Below are 15,000 nucleotides of genomic sequence, written 5' to 3' on the forward strand. Positions count from 1 at the left end.
GGAGGAGGTGGTCAGGCGGAGGTAAGGAGGAGGTGGTGATGAGGAGGTGAGGAGAATAGGGGGAGGAGGCGGTGGTGAGGATGGGGTGAGGGATGAGGAGGAGGAGGTGGTGAAGAGGAAGTGGTGAGGAGGAGAGAGTGAGGAGAGGCTGAGGAGGAGGAGGATGAGGTGTTGAGGAGGTGAGGAGAAGGTGAGGAGAGGAGGAGGAGGTGAGGAGGTGAGGAGGAGAGGAGGAGGAGAGAAGGAGTTAAGGAGGAGGTGAGGAGTTGAGGAGGTGAGGAGGAAGAGGTGAGGAGGAGAGGAGGAGGAGAGAAGGAGTTAAGGAGGAGGTGAGGAGTTGAGGAGGTGAGGAGGAAGAGGTGAGGAGGAGGAGGAGGAGAGCCGGTCCCAGGCCGCACGCTGCCATGGAGACGCGGGGGTCAGAAACCCCGTGCAGGAATGAGCGAGGCAGAGCAGAGAGGCCCCTGGGGATCAGACAGACAGGCACATCCCACAATGCACTGTTTACCAAGGACACACACACCCGCCCCCGCCCCCAGCCCGCCTCCCCCGAGTGCCAGGGCCCGGACCTGGGAGACCATACTAATTCCAGCCCCAGGCTCCTCGGGCCCAGGACACAAACAGAGCAGAGGCTGGGAGGCTGGGAGAGAGAGAGAAAGAGGGGGAGAGAGAGAGAGAGAGAGAGGGGGGGAGAGAGAGAGAGAGAGAGAGAAAGAGAGAGGGGGGGGGGTTGAATGGCGGTACAGTATGTAAGACTCGTCTTAATTGGAGATTGTTCTGCGATGTCTTGTTTTCCCCTGGGAATCTGTGTTGGGGGGCAGGTGGGCGGGGCAGGTGACGGCAGGGGAGCGCGGCTGTTTCCCAAGGTCCTGAACAGCGGGATTAACCGCGGGGGCGAAACTCAATAGCGAGCCTGGACACAGGAAACAGATCCCAGGGTACCCCCAGCCCCCCGACCCACACACCCACCCACACACACACACACACAAGACCACCGCTAGACCTGCTCCAAAGAGCACGCAGGCTGGGCCCTTCCGGATGATTTCACAACCTTTCAGGCCACAGGGGCAGACAAAGTACTTCTGGTGTTTGCCTGTCTGTCTGTCTGTCTGTCTGTCTGTCTGTCTGTCTGTCTGTCTGTCTGTCTGTCTGTCTGTCTGTCTCTGTCTGTCTGTCTGTCTGTCTGTCTGTCTGTCTGTCTGTCTGTCTGTCTGTCTGTCTGTCTGTCTCTGTCTGACTGTATGTCTGTCTGCTTGTCTGTTTGCCTGTCTATCAGTCCGTATATCTGCCTGTCTGTCTGTGAGGACAGTGAGGCGAGGCTGATTGTTGGGACAGAGAGACAGAGAGGGAGACAGGGCAGAGAACAGGGGAGAGAGGAGGGAGAGAGAGAGGGAGGAGGGAGAGAGAGAGGGAGGAGGGAGAGAGAGGGAGGAGGGAGAGGACAGCAGGGCTGGCGGAAGACAGGGATCCACAATCCTCACTTTGATTAGAGAAACTGTGGAAAAAACGCAGCCATGGCGGAGGAGAAAAACAACATGTTTGCCAAATGTCTTGAAAGTGTCCACTTATAAAGGCCTGCGCTTATTCACGATGCTATCTGGGTTTACACACACCAGTTAGGCCGTGAACTACGGCAATGACCTCCTCCTCCACTCCCCCCCCCCCTCCTCCTCCTCCTCCCCTCCAATCATTCTCTCACCCTTCCTCCTCCTCTTCCTCCGCTCCTATCTCACCCCCCTCCTCCTCCTCCTCCTCCTCCTCCCCCTCCTCCTCTTCCTCCTCATCCTATCATTCTCTCACCCCTCCCCACATCTCCTGGATTCCATCACTCCTGACGTCTCTACGGCAACCAGCTCTGGCGACGTAGACAACAGTCCTGCTAATTCTCCCAGGGATAGATGTCTGGCCGCCAACCAAAAGCACTCTCCAGATAAAACATATATATTAAATAATGCAATTTCAAACATGTAAAACGAAAACAAAATGACAGCATGCTCTAAACAGACGCTAGCGCAGAAACTGAGACACACAAAGAGCTCTCACAAACATTCAACCGTACAGAAAAAAACAACTCCTAGATTGGACGGCGTTCAACATGTGTGCATATGCCTACTGCTGTTTTGTGTCACAGTGAACGAGCATGAAAAAAGTAGCCCACACTGACACACACACACACACACGCACATACACACACCAGTTTCATTTCTCAAGCTGATGGATTGAGTGAGTGTGAATGTAAGTGAGCGACGTCCATTCATTCACAGTAGGAGGATAAACAGAGAGAGGGGGTGATTAATGTGAGGCTCCATCCCTCCCCTCCTCCTCTCTGGAGAGGAATGAGCAGCGCAGCCCACACAGCGTAAACAAACACACACTAAGGGTTCAGATAAAATTAGTCTTCCTCACCAAAGCTGTTCAAAAATCCAAACAAAAAACAAACTATCTCTCTTGTATGGACGCGTGTGAGGACATTAAAACAAAGGCAGGTCCAAACGCGAGTCCGGGTGCTTTATTTAGGCTGTCTAAATGTTTATCTGTCTCGCCTCCTAACCCCGCGGTCTTGTTGTGCAGCGCGGAGAGTGATAACAAAACAAACTTAGTGGCGGCTTTCAACAAACTCTGCGAATCCACTTCTGGACCTCCGTCAAATCGTTTATCACGTCCGACTGTCCCTCCCTCCCAACCTCTCGGTGCGGCGTTGGAGGTGAGAGCAGTGTTTTGGCAGATGACAAGGCCAGCACGGTGTCATGACGACAGCAAAACACAGCCATAGTAGAGGAGCCGCGCTGGAGGCACCACCGCCCGCTGCTGTCAGGGCGCCTCACACGCTCAAACCAAACCGTACCACAAAAGCGTATCGCACACCCACCAGCGACCCCCCCCCCCCCTCTATACCAACCAAATCTTTACCAACATTACCAGAGGAACAAGATACCAGGCAAACCCCCTCTATGCCAACCAAATCTGTAATTCAGCTCTCTTAAATTCCTGTTCTCTTTGGAGTATCTTTTACAAACAGTGGGTTACAGCTCGCTGCCAGAGGGGCCGCATCTTCCCGCGGTCGCCGGCCCAAAATGGCACCACAACCGCAAGGCGGGAGGAACGGAGGAGGAACGGAGGAGGAGGACGCAGGCTGCGACAGCCACACGCTCTCACACTCTGGGAGAAAAACAGGCCTTCAAACAGGCAGGCTGTTTGTCAGGCCGAGGGGGGGGGGGTGCCGGGGCCAGCCAGCCACCAGCCCTGGCTTAATATAGTCTGGTTGATCCACTCCCCAGCCCCGCTGCTGCCGCTCACACACTCCGCCGCTCAGAAACCCCACCACGGCAGATGGGACTTATTGGTTCAGCATTTGAAATAGAAAGCTGTGGTCGGCTCTCCGTTTTCGGGAAAGAGAGACTCTCTCTAAGTCCCCGGGCCTTGCACTGGAGGCGGGCAGAATTTAGGAGGGTCGATTTCAGGAAGAGAAAAACAAATGAATCTTGCAAACAGGAAGACGCTGAGGATGCAAAAAAATTCCCTCCTAGACTCCGGGAAGGCGGAGGAGCACCCCTTTTTTCCGTGGGAGCTGTCAGACAGTCCGGTTCAGAAGTTCAGGCCCGGATCGGCCCCCGAGGGTGAAGATTCATGTCTCTGTTCAGCTCTGCTCAGCTGTGAGACCGGGGAACAGGGGTCTCATCACGCATAGTTTCAGTAATTGCACGATAAATAGCTGTTTTTGGCGGGAAGGTGAAAGCGCTACAACTTCCTGGGGAATTGTACTTTTTTTTGTTGTTCTTTTCTCACTAATGTGGTCGAGAGTGCAATCAGACTAAGTGCTCCCATAAACTTCGGCCGCACGAGCCAAAAATCACACGCACACGTGATTGGTTTGTTTAACTACGTTCGTATCCCCTTATTTCATTCTACTCCATTCAGCATTCCTTCAAAGGAATCCGACACCGACTGCCAGACTACTATGTCTCTACCAGCACGCTTTAATGTCATTTCCAGCCTGGAAGACCTGTCAGTAATGAAGCCATAAATACCAGAGGGATATAAAACCAGAGGGCTGAGAGAACCAGGTTTCCTCCAGAGGGACCAGGATCGGGAGTGAGTCCTCCAGCCACCTCCTCCCTCCCTCCCTCTCTCTCTCTCTCTGTCTCTCTCTCTCCCTCTCTCTCTCTCTGTCTCTCTCTTTGTCTCTCTCTGTCTCTCTCTCTCTCTGTCTATCTCTCTCCCTCTCTCTCTCGTTCTCTCTCCCTCTCTCTGTCTCTCTCTTTGTCTCTCTCTGTCTCTCTCTTTGTCTCTCTCTCTCTGTCTCTCTCTCTCTCTGTCTCTCTCTCTCTCTGTCTCTCTCTATAGTCCCGTTGGGAAGCGCGTTAGGAAGCGCTCTGCGGCTGCAGACCCACACACCCAGTGGCTGATGGGAACATCTGGATCCGCTGCTCCCAAACTGTTTGTTTGTTTTAACAAATTTTCCCCGATGTTTCTCATTTCATTTCTTAATCTCCTGAAAGGCATTATCCTGTTTCAGGGTCCGACAAGGTTATGAAATTATTGAAACCGAATACAGGAATCCGTGGAAAAGCTCTTGTAGACACCCGACTCACAGCCCCCACCTTTGACATTTCGGAGACGGTGCATGTGAGACGGCGTCTGGCCCATCTGTTACCCGGGACCGGAGCGCGGCTCTGGGAGAGAACAGACGGCGTGTTCTAGACTGTTTGGATCACCTGCCATGTACCCAACACCTTCCTGAGGGGGGGTCAGGCCCAGAAAGACACACGCTTTGTATAAGTTCAAGTAATGACACCGTGTGCTGCAGTGAGATAAGGAGTGTTTCTGAAGACAGCCTCACGTAAACAACTGTGACGCCCGGAGCTACCGCGTATGCCTTACCGGTTCAACACGGCTCGGATATTCGACGCGCCGCCCCCGGTTCGACGCGCCCAGTTCGTCTGCCGCTTCGTTTTTTTGGGGGGCGAGAAATGCGTTAAGAAACGTGGTATGATCCTTTTCAGAGGGAGCGGTTACCGTCACAGCGATCTAGGAAGCTCCTCGTCCAGCTCTCTCAGGGAGCAGGCCGTACCCCTCGTCCGCTCAGTGGGCCAGGCTGCTGGGCCTTGTCAGTTAGCGCCCCCCCCCCCACCCCCCAGCCCCCGACCGGCACCGTCCATCTTGGTGGCTGCTTGGCAGTGCGCCCAGACTGCTCCTCTGTCTTCCTAATGGCCCAGGGGCTCTGGACTTGTCCTTGACTAATGGGAGCTGGACTTCTAACTCTAAAAGGGCCCAACATTCAAGGAAACGGAAAAACACTGTGACTCAGTGTCTGAGCTGCTACAGGACGGCTATCCAGGGAGATAGGCTGACCTGGATGACCAGTGGCACAGGCCAGAACCACAGATTAAAAACATCCTTTCCCAAAATAATATGAGGAGGGGATGAATATTCTAAATTCAGGACATTTTCCACTTTTTTATGAGTAAGTATTTTCAGAAACTTGGCCTCAGCCAACAGCTGATGCTTTACAGCAATAATATTGCAGATCAGAGCCCAAACCCAAATAAACAAGCGAACCACATTGTGATTTAGCTGTTGAACTTACTTTCATCCAGTACAGCCCAGAGCTGAGGTTTGCAGCCTGCACCCACATCTGGGTGGCAGAGGGAAGAGAGACTCCTAAAATAACACCGAGAGACCACTCTCTTACCCGTCTGGACACACCCTCTCTCTCTGTCCTTCTCTCTCTCTCTCTCTCTCTCTCTCTCTCTCTCTCTAGTTCAAGCACACCCACTTTCATATTCTTCACTTGTGTTTAACTCTCTCCCTCCATCACGGAGCCATTCTGACAAAACTCCTGTTTTCCGCCGTGACCTCGGCCAAAACGTGTGTCCGACCCTCATCGGCCCATGCCGCCGGACTCCGCTCTCCTACTGCACATCGCCGCCGCCGCCATCAACCCTGTCGCCGTGACATCAGCATCTGTAAAACAGTACCGATCAAGCTCATTTTGTAGAGTGCTAATTCCACTCCAGCCCTCCGCTCGGCTAATCTGCCCAGGCTGGGGGGGAGTTGGGTGGGGGGGGGGGGGGGGGGTTGATTACTAATACTGCGTCAGAATAATCAAGAGGCCCATTATGAGAGCGGGGGCTTGTATCATTACACGTGCTTACATTCAAATTGCCCACTTAACATACCTCTCCAACAGCCACATGTGTTCATCATTAGCCTGTGCTCTAATCGGCCAAACATTATTCTAGCACACTTAATGGCATAGCTGTGTTTTGCTCCGGCCTATATGATAGAAGCCGGGACTCTAATGGTTTATTAATTTCCCAACAAATCACAACAGAAACCTGCTTTGATTATAAAAGTAGGGCGTCAGGAGGGGGGTTCCGGTGACGCCATTCACACATGCACACACACATGCACACAAACACACGCACACGCATGCACATACACAAACACACATGCACACACACACGCACGCACACACACAAACAAACACAAACTAACACAGAAACACATACACACAGTCAATGATATGGCACCCAAAATACTTGATGTACCCATATATGTTACTAATCAGAAAGAGAGAGACTCTTGGAGACTTGAGCACAAAAGCAACAGGACGGCTCTCAGATCCCATCAAGGGATCAGTGTAATACTGGAGGCCGCGGTGAAAAGGACTGGAAGTCATCGGAAGTGTCTTCTTGTCCCCCACAGACCAAACAATGCTGGAGCAACTGTTTGAACTTGAATGTGTTTTATTTGGAGGCAGCCATGTGTGTCCTCGGGCTCTGTGTCACGCCCTTCGCGAGGGACTCCACACTTTCTTCTCTAGAACTTCTAAAGTGTTCCGTTTTCTGAGTGCCGCCTCTATGTAACTCAAGTTCCTGTGAAACGCCGATGATATGGTTGAAACATTACTCCGCAGAAAACTGAATATATATGTATATGTGTATATATATATATATATATATTTTTTTTTTTTTAAAGGAGTTTGAAACAGTAAAGGTATTTATCAACCTCTTCATCCTCGTTTGAGCCATTTCCCATAGATGTTTTATTACACATAATAGCAACCGTCTTCCAAGAACAAACTCCCCTGATTCTGCCTGAGCTCACAGGCTGAACCAGCTCCGCTGTGAACTGCCGCAGTGCAGTGAAGGGAGGACTGGAGGGTTATCACACAAGGTTGAGTAACATATGACAACTATGAAAAGTTAATCCAGACAAGATAAGACATCCGGCTGGATGAAAAATCCAACAGTGACACCCACCTAGATTAGAGTCAACCTGTTCAATACGCGCTCTGGTGAGACGCTTTCATTCATTGGTTGAGCTCCTTCCTCCATGCAGACCTGATTGAAGCCCGTGGAGTGTGAGGGTTACAGGGAGGCCAGGGCCAACATTCCTGTGTGCTCCAACATAAAAGATAAAGATAATGTCTTCTGCTATGTCCAAATGTTTCGTCAACTGTATGCTGAAGTAATGTACTGACAAGTCACAGACTGTCTTGAAGGCATTTACGCAGACCAGGCCTTCTTATAACTGCAAAGTAAAGTTGATGACACAAAATCAAAAATAAAGGTATGTGCATATTTGAAGCAGTCGCACAAACGATCCTATAGATTTAGATGATTTTAAATAATGTAACTCACACAACTGACAAAATAATTCCTGTTTATTTCTTATTAACATTGAAAATAAATAACCTGACTTGGCAAAATGATTAGATACATATAATATGTGTAAATATGATCCTACATTGGAAATACTCTCCCCTTGGTATTTCCTGCAATGCTAAAATACAAGTTGCTTCTAAGAAGCAGAGAGATCAGAGAGAGAGAGAGAGAGAGAGAAAGAGAGGGAGAGAGAGAGGGAACGGAGCGCTTTGATGCTGCCTGATCAGACAATAGACACTCACGTGCATCAGTATCCTTCTCCTTTTCAGTCTATCTCCCAAGCCCAGTGTGACCCTGACACATGTCATCACACACACTCCAGGGAAAACCCTGTCCCCTGCATCTCAACACATCTGCTTTAAGGGAATAATACACACAGAATAGATACTGTAGATGATAGTTTAAGAAATACTGTTATCATTTGCCATCTATTGCTATTATTACAACTTTTGTAACAGCTTGTATTAATGCTGCTCTTACTACTATTACTACTACTACTACTATTATTACTACTACTACTACTACTACTACTACTACCACTACTACCACTACTACTACTACTACTACTACTACTACTACTACTACTACTACTACTACCACTACTACTACTACTACCACTACTACTACTACTACTACCACTACTACTACTACTACCACTACTACTACTACTACTAACAACAACACCACCACTACCACTACTCACTACTAACATTAAACATAATAAGAATACTAATAATAAAAATACAATTCATAACAGTAGTCATAATAATATTATGACTTATTATGTCAATCTCTAAGTCAAGCAAGCAATATGAAAATGAATTGGCCATCAAAACCATATCTGGTTCTTTACATGAGAGAGAATAAATGTGTATGTTCAACAGAAATGGATAGATAGATAGATAGATAGATAGATAGATAGATAGATAGATAGATAGATAGATAGATAGATAGACAGACAGACAGACAGACAGACAGACAGACAGATAGATAGATAGATAGATAGATAGATAGATAGATAGATAGATAGATAGATAGATAGATAGGTAGATAGATAGATAGATAGATAGATAGCAGCTTTATTCACCCCCAAGGGAAATTCTTTGGAAAAAAACAATTAAAGCAGCCCATATAACTATAGATATCACTCCAGAACAAAGTGTTTTTTTAAATATCTTAGTGATCTGGGGCCCCCGGTCCAATCCATTTACACCCCAGGACCCTGACACCAGAGTGTCAACCAGGGGACATGTTTGACATTTCTAAAAATGTGCTTTCATCTTCCAGTCAAAACCTAGCCTGCAGGCCATCTGTTTTCGACTGGGCTGTAGTTTTAATTTACCCTGAAATTATCTGAAAGCTTTTGAAGGTGTCATCCTATCTATGAATCAATCAATCAATCAATCAGAGTAATCATTTAAAGCTATTAAAAGAAAACAACCAGGAGCTCCCAGCAAATGCATGGAGAGAATATCCTACTGTACAAGCTTTGTGACATTTTAAAATGATCTCAAAGAAAGTTAATCTACGTTTGTTTATAAGCCTACTGTAATGCAACGAAGCTTATTCGAATGTATATAAAAGTACCCTACTGTATATAAAATGAAAATGTGAACATCTGTAGTGATACTGTTTTCTGATTAAATTACTGTGTTCAGTCAATTAAATGTAGGCCGCAAATAAGCCTCTAATAACAATCAGAAAACAATGTGTCCAGCTTTTCGACGCAGGTCATTTGTTTTCAAAATATCAATTTCCAGTAAGATTTTTCTTTTTAAGACCAGGTAGGGTTATTTTCAGTCCTTAAGAAAGTGGACAATGTAGGTATGTTCAAAATACTTGTCTAAGAGTCAACACATTGGTCTAAGTTATACAGTAGACGTATGTAGCAGTAGAACGGGCAACTAGAATGTTTTCATATTTTAGATATGTTTTCATATTTTGCTCCGTCCAGGAGCGCCCCCCTATACTTGGAGCGAAAAGGCAAGCTCATTGAGCTTCGCGTGTTTAGTTTTTAGAAAGTTTAGACATGACATAACAGAGTTTTAAAAATATGTTTTAAATACAATATAGTCAACAATGATTGTTAACTGTAGGTCTATACGTAAATGTATTTTCACCCCATACAACGGACCATTCTCTTGCGTACCGAAGTCTTTCCAACAACTCTGAAACCCAAGCGGCACCCCTCGCACTCTCTCCCAGTTCTTACCTCTCTCGCAGGAGGGGAAAAGCGCCGACCGGCCGGATGAACTAGAAGAAAAGCGCATTCTTATGATGGCAAATCCGTACAGGGCCCTCCATTAGACACGGGCTCAAAGTGCAGGACAACTGGGGGGGAAACGAGTATTGACGGAAAACAAGTTTTCTACACCAGCGGCGAATATAGGCTAGTTCGGAGCTCACGTCTACTCGAGCGGAGGAGGTAACCGTAGTTTGAAGTTCCGAAGGGGAGAGTGGCACCGCTTTCTCCCCGAAACCTTTCAACGTCTCCCTGCGTCTCGCTCACCCTCACACTACAACTGTCTTTCTCAACACACACATCCTTGAACCCAGTATCGAATTGCACAGCAAATCATGGCAGCGGCTCCGAGCCTGATCGTCAAACCAGGAATGTCCCTCCCTGCCCCACTGCTCAATACGTTGAGCGAGCTGGAGTGGGGAGGCGGTGTGTAGAGGGGTGGGAGGAGGGGGGCAGCCCTAAAGCTAGTGTGTTAACAAGCTTTACCATCAAACAACGAAAAAGCTCTCTCTCCACGCCCTCCGTCGGAGCTGCAGGTACAACACTAATACCTTACCCCATAGGCATACAATGCATTACCCGATCACACTTAGGCTATGTAAAGTAGCCGAGAAGTTGATTGAACGTCAAATTCTACACATTACATTCTACAATAGAACACATTGGAATACCTATTTTATTACGTATCCTAATAGAATGTAGTAGAATGTATATTATCAGCATAAATTGGCTATAATATATATTTTTTGCAGTTTGACTGCCTGTGTTCGGCTTTGTAGTAGGCCTAAGTGGTAGTGAACAACATTTACTATCCTGCTAAACCACTTTTACAGAGCTGGTCGGTTCTTCTCTCCCCAGTGCAAAGACAGAGTAGTCATTGCTAGGGCCTCCGGTGTTGCAGTGTAGATGGGCCGCTGTAGCCTACAGCAGTAGCCTATGAGTTTGTGAACTTAGTCTATAATGCGTTCATTCTACTAGATCACATTTCACACGTAAACAGAAAATACACAAACAACATGAGTGGATAATAGATATTTGATTTGTCAAAACTCTTTTTTTTTCTTTTTTTTACAGAATAGCCTAATTATCAACAACATTTTCTTTTCTTTAGTAAGCCCTCAGCGCAAACAACCGGCAAGAAGCCATAGCAGTTTGTAGCAATGGCCTCCAGTGTTCCAGGCCGGGTGACCCAGCGAGCTCTCACAGACCCTATTCAACACACCTACAACTATATACTGTATGTTTGAACAGCTAATAGCCATGGGTAGCTTTTGGCACTCGGCTTGTTGGTTGGAAGGCTGGATGTTGGTTGGCCTGGGCTGCTTCCCCCTGGCGCCGGGGGGAAACGAGCGCTCTGAGACGACCAGGGCAGAGGAGTGGAGGAGAGAGAGGGATCGGGCAGGGCCAGGGGTGAGTGTGAATCAGTCATCTGTTATGCGTGTGCATGGGCGGCGTGTGTAAACAGCCTCATCATCTCTGACTGTAATCATGTGCTCCGGGTCCAGGGAGGGGAGGGAAGGGAGGTACGGAGCCAGGCTGGGGGGAGAGAGGGGGGGGGGGGCGGGCTGGGGGCGGGCTGGGCCCACCCTGGCTCTGGCTGGGACAGGCAGGTGCAGCCCCTCCCCCTCGGACAGCTGCCTCCTATGGAAGGTGTGGCGAGGAGCTGGGCAGATGAGGGCCCTCCTGTAGTCCAGCCAAACCCAACAAGGCCGCGCCTTCTGACGTCCGTGCCCGGCGAGGGGTGGGCGGGGCTGCTGGACCGGCCTAGGGGTGTTTTCAGTACGTCAACTAAATACGCGGACGTGCCAGCTGTCTCGCTCTGTCACTGTTTCCCGTCCACATCATCCTGTCGTGACGGCCGGCAAAGTCAACATGCCCCGCGTAATAATTGTGTTATTTACTTTTTATTTCCATCCCTTCCAGGACTGTGTTTTCGTAGAGTTTCTGAATCGCCTCATTCATCCAGCTTCTCATCTGTGGACACCTGTGAGTCTCTGCTGGTTTATCCATCTCGACGCTGCTCATCTCTCCCTGAACATTCCCAGTGTTGTGGAGGTGTGCATGTATGTATGTATATATGTGTATTACTAGACATATCTATACTTTTAAAGCACTACATGGCCTTGCTCCTAGCTATATTTTAGATTTAATCACGCCCTACGGACCTATCTATCTATCTATCTATCTATCTATCTATCTATCTATCTATCTATCTATCTATCTATCTATCTATCTATCTATCTATCTATCTATCTATCTATCTATCTATCTATCTCCCTTTCTCTCCAGCACTACTCTACTCATCTCTCCCTCCTCCCTCTCTCCACCTCTATCATTATCCTCATTGTGCCACATTCCAAAGGTCCTTGTGTTTGTATTGTGTGCCGAGTAAATGAATACTAACGTTTGATTCTCCCTCGCTAGAGAACACTAAAGTTACCAATAGCCTTCTACTTGTTAGCCACTCTCTCTCTCTCTCTCTCTCTCTCTCTCTCTCTCTCTCTCTCTCTCTCTCTTTCTCTCTCTGTTTCTCTCTCTCTCTGTTTCTTTCTCTCTGTCTCTCTGTCTCTCTGTCTCTCTGTCTCTCTCTCTCTCTCTCTCTCTCTCTCTCAGTAGCAGGGTCAGTGAGGGGAGGGGTGAGAGGTGGTGGTGGTGGTGGGGGGGGCAGAAGAGGAGACGGAGGTTCTGGGTACAGAGGGGGGTGAGAGAGGTGATTGGACACAGTCGCATGTGAAAGGCCAGAGAGCGGGGTGTCCACAGAGAGCAGGGTCCATACACAAAGGGCCGGGGAGGGGGCCCGGGGCCGGGGCCGGGGAGGGGGGGCCTGTGGGAGAGGCCACGCTGGGAACTGAAGCTGACAGCTCAGACCCTTCTCACCCACCGAGGGGGACCGCTGTCTCTGGACCCCTGGGGTCCTCCTCGCTGCTCGGCTCAGAGCTGCCAAGTCAACGCGGAGCAGCGCGGCCCCCGCGAGGCTGACGCCACTCAGCCCAGCCCAGAGCAGAGGGGACGTTCAGCACACAAACCACCGCTGACCTCTGCTCCACATTACACTGATACGACGGGGCTCTGCTCTCAACGACCGCTCTCACTGCTGAGAGGAAGGCCCAGTTCACGTTCGGATAAGGAGATAAGAGGACATTCTAATACATTACATTCATTACATTACAGTCATTTAGCAGAAACTTTTATCCAAAGTGACTTACAATAATTGCATTTAACGTAGGTAATCAGCGTACTACTACTCACCAGAACTCACAAGTGCATCTCCTTTCTAAGCAAGTGAATCAGAGCGTATTTTTATTTTATTTTACAGTTTTTCAAATTATGAAGCTGATCTGAATTGAGAAATGAAAACGCAGCAAACTTGAAAAAGGGTCAACCTCACAGATCAGAGAGTTGTGGTTGAAGGTGTGATTGGACAACAACTGATTCTGCTCTGTCCACTCGATCACTTGAACTAACACCTGAGAACACTTGAACAAATGAACACCTTGCATATACTGTACGATAGTCAATAACAATTGACTCTTGCCTTTACTGTACAATAGACAACAACTGACTGCAACTGAATGCTATTTAATTGCACTGCCTTTAACATGGACACAGTCACAGTCATCCATGACGGGATGGGATAAGTAGATGAGGATGATACTGACAGACTGCTAGATGACAGATAGGATGGTAAATTGCCAGTTTGGGAACCTTTAAATATCTAGCTGAGTATCTAGGACTGGAATGAGGAACTGATTAGCACTGATAAGATACTGTAAGGACAAGAGATGACGAGAATTCCAATGTACCTATACCCGTACTTGTTGCACATGGCAAATCTATCACTTTCTATTCTATTCTATTTTTTGGGACCACGCGCCCGCTGGCCGTCAGCTGGTTGTTTACTGTGGGTTTACGCCCAGCTTGGCTGTCCTTTGCTCTGAGGATAATAAGCCGTCGACCACAGTGTCCAGAGAGCGTTTACGACCTGTGAAGAAGGCCGCCGTCGTGTTGACTCAGTCGGCGGGGGGGCCGGGGAAGGCCTGGATCCCTCCGCTATTAAAAGACACTTTCAGATAACGGCGCTGTCGCACGGCCGGGGGGCACGGGGAGTTGGGGGACGGGTCAGCGGGCTGGTAAATCACACCGGGGGGGCCGGTTAAAACACCCCCGGCACACTCACAGAAACTTTAGGATCTCCGAAAGTGGCGCGGTGGCAGTGGACCTTTAAAGCGGCCGTCGTGGCGATGAGCAGCCGACGGTGACACGGCAGAAGGACGCGGGGCAGATCCAACAGAACGATGACGGGCAGAGCTCTGGTCAGATGAAAGAATAGCGGCCGAGGATAGTGAAGCAAAAGCAGTACATTTTACAACACAGACGTAAACCATCTTGCAGAGGACAGCCGTATATCTTGTGGCTCTGACAGGTGTGTGTGTGTGTGTGTCTTTGTAAGAGAGAGAGAGGGTGTGTGTGTGTATTCGTAAGAGAGAGAGAGAGGGAGTGTGTGTGTGTGTGTGTGTATCCGTAAGAGAGAGAGAGAGGGAGTGTGTGTGTTTGTAAGAGAGAGGGTGTGTGTGTGTGTGTGTGTGTGTGTGTGCGTGCCCGTGTGCATGCATGTGTGTGTGTGTGTGTGTGTGTGAAAGGAAGGAAAGAAAAAGAGAGATTTGAGAGCCCCCTCTTCCCCATCTGTTTTGTGCATCACTGTAGTAGGATCAGATTGTCCATCCTGGGCTCACTGGGAATTTCATCAGTCTCTAACGTCTCACTTATTCACACATCTCCCTGGGCAGGACGGGGGCAGAGGCACACTCACGGCTGCCCCCCCTGGCACCGCGTTGACCCCTCACATCCTCGGGAGGACCCCCAACTACCCCCCCACACCTCCTCTCCATCTACCTCTGCGCCCCCCCCCCCCTGCTCCCTTCTCCACAGAAGAAGAAGAAGAGGGATCCTCCTGAAGGACAACTGGACTATGTCTTTGCCATCTGGGTTGGAACCAATCAGAGCCGGGGAGAGGGGAAGTGCCAACCCCCCCCCCACCAAGAAGAGATGACCCGGTCAGATGTTAAAGAGATCTCTACCACCAGATCC

General features: G+C 48.9%; 1 protein-coding gene across 3 annotated transcripts in view; it reads right to left on the bottom strand.

Annotated features, from left to right (window-relative positions):
• Positions 1–10,197, bottom strand: part of cdon (cell adhesion associated, oncogene regulated) — a 38,333-nt gene extending 28,136 nt beyond the window's left edge. For all 3 annotated transcript variants that reach the window (XM_084447986.1, XM_084447987.1, XM_084447984.1), the window contains exon 1: positions 9,883–10,197. The gene's annotated coding sequence lies outside the window, so the exon portion shown is untranslated. The remainder of the gene's footprint in view (positions 1–9,882) is intronic.
• Positions 10,198–15,000: the final 4,803 nt, after the last annotated feature.

The sequence above is a fragment of the Borostomias antarcticus genome (genome assembly GCF_949987555.1).
Source record: "Borostomias antarcticus genome assembly, chromosome: 1".
Classification (NCBI taxonomy): Eukaryota; Metazoa; Chordata; class Actinopteri; order Stomiiformes; family Stomiidae; genus Borostomias; species Borostomias antarcticus.